We start from the raw sequence: 2,491 nt of genomic DNA on the forward strand, positions 1-2,491 counted from the left end.
GTGAGTTGTTTATGCTTTTGCCTTCTCTGTTATCATTGAACATGATTGAAATTGATCTTTTATGATGATTGAAGTTTTGAAAAGCTTGAATTTATAGGGTTTGATAGCTTAAATCTAGGGTTAGGGTTTAAGCTTCTAGATTTATAGGATTTTAAAGCTTAGGCTTAGAATATGGATTTAGCATTTATGATTTTTCTAAACTATGGTTTTCTAGATTAGGTTCTAGAAAAGTAAGGTTTTGGCTTTCTAAACGATAAGTAAAATTAGGGTTTCCAAGGGAGGCTTGTTGTTTTTTAATAAACCGGATTAGACCCCTTATATAGGTTCAAAAGTAGGTTTCTACACGGGCTGTATCCTTATCTACTATGTTTATCTCGAAAATGCGGTTAAATCCGATCAAAGTCAGTGGATGCCACATCCTGGAGAGTTTTGAGGCTGTTGGGGTACAAACGTCGTACTCCCAGACATCTATGTAGCAAAACCTGTGCTAAAAAAGGTTTGGACGCCACACCCCGTGACATTTCATGCTTTTATGGATGATTCACCTCGTGGCATATGGACTTGGATGCAATTTTTGCCAAACAAAATTTTTTGGGTAATATATTTCTAATCATAAATTGGATTCAGGCGAACATTGGAATGTTAGAAATCTCTTGGTTTAATCTTTAATTTAGAAGTAAATTTAGCCCAATTTTAAGGCTTAGGGTTAGGACTTTCAGGTATCAGTTTCAAGTTTCGGGGTGTTGGATTGGTGTCCTGATTGATTTTTTATGTTTATAAGACTCAATGATATATAGGATGACTTGGGGCTCGGATAAGTCTAAAACTTGATTTTCGGTATGAAAACATGACTAGGCCCTGCTAAGTTATAGTGGTCCCTAAGGCTTAGGAATTTAGGAAAATTTATCTAATTTCAAAATTGGGTGCCTATGTCCATAAACAACATTCATCATTGAAAAATATTGTGGAACCAAGGTTTAAAACAACAAATACGTGACCCGGATCCACCATGAAAAAAAAGTTGGGTTGGATCTGTTGATTGGCAATCCTGATTAGAGAATGGGCCAAATCCGCCGTTTTCAGCTTAAAAAAATTTCAAAAAAATAGTATTTTTCGAGTTTCGAAAGAAATTTGGAGATATTACATTGCAAAAATACATTAATATTAAGACGTCGGTTCCCAATCTGGATGTCACCATTCAATATTTTAAGGTTCTCAAACTCTAAAATTCTTATCGAAGAAGCAACGAAAGAGACAACAAGCCCTCGCCACCAGCCCCAGTCCCAGTGGCCAACACCCCCAGCGATTGCCTTCAAGTCGCCAGTCTAGCCTTTGACTTCAGCACCATTCGTGTTTGGAGATATGTAGAGTTTTGAATGTTTAGAGATGATAGAATAGTGCGACTTTGGATCATTAATTTTGGTAGGGTAGCAGCATCCAAAGGCCAGATCTACCTTTCCGGGGATCCAATCACTTTCAAGCCAGATCTAGCAACAAGCAAGCTACATCCAGCTTTTTTAAGGAAAAATCTAGCCATTAGCCTGCCGATCCAACTACCTGCAGTCATCTTGTGACCAGTGAGCCTAACCCTGTTTGCTTCCCCTTCTTCCCTCTCTCTTGTCCTCCCTCTGTTCTTTTTGTGTTTTGTTTTTAGCTTTTTCCATATCTCTCTTAGTTATTCTCTTTTTTCCTTATTCGTTTTGGTCCTCTCTCTTTTTCCTTTCTCCTCTCCCTCAGCCTCTCTCCTCCTTTAGGTCTTAGGTGTTTTTTGTTTATTTTTTCCCTCTTAGCATTTTTGGACTTCTTTTAGCTCCATATCCCCGGTTTTTCTTAGTTGGCCTCCTCTTCCTTTTCCTCTAAAGAGAGAGAGGCTCGGGAGGAGGAGGGGGGGGGGGTCTCCTCCTCCTGCCCGCTCTCTCATCCTTTTGTGTGCTCTTTCGGCACCTCTTTCCACCCCTTTCACCTTCCATCCTATGTCTCAACCCACCCTCCGCTTTCGTCCGTGACTTATTCCAGCGCTTTATGTCTTCACCCTCTTCCCAGAATTTCAAATCTTCATGCTTGAATTAACGCATAAAACATGATACCTTCCTTGGGGGTCAACCACCTTGTTGGTCCTTGAGGTTTCCTCGAGTGTTTGGAGGTCCATTGTATCTTGCCCGACGCTAACGCCGTAGATAAGGGATGGTCAATTTCCTAACCTTGGTGAACCCACCCTGTCTATTGAGGCATTGTTTGGATAGTTTATTGAGTTTGGTCTCCTCTTTCATTGCGTCTTAGTTTTCTTCTCAGTTCTTTCGTAGCGCTATTCTCCAGGTCCTTTTCTCTTTGGTTTTTCTACTCTTCTACCGCTTTCTTACCCCTTTTTAAGCCGGGTTTTTTGGCCGCTGGTTGTGCCCTAACCCCCACAGCTGTGCTACCAAGTTTCGATCGATTTCCTTATGGCCACCGCTAATCCTGTATAGGTTGGCGCTTTCTTCCAATCTCAGCT

The sequence above is a fragment of the Amborella trichopoda genome, chromosome 9 (assembly GCF_054954075.1).
Source record: "Amborella trichopoda isolate Santa Cruz 75 chromosome 9, AtrichopodaSantaCruz75HAP2 v2.0, whole genome shotgun sequence".
In the NCBI taxonomy this organism is placed as follows: domain Eukaryota; kingdom Viridiplantae; phylum Streptophyta; class Magnoliopsida; order Amborellales; family Amborellaceae; genus Amborella; species Amborella trichopoda.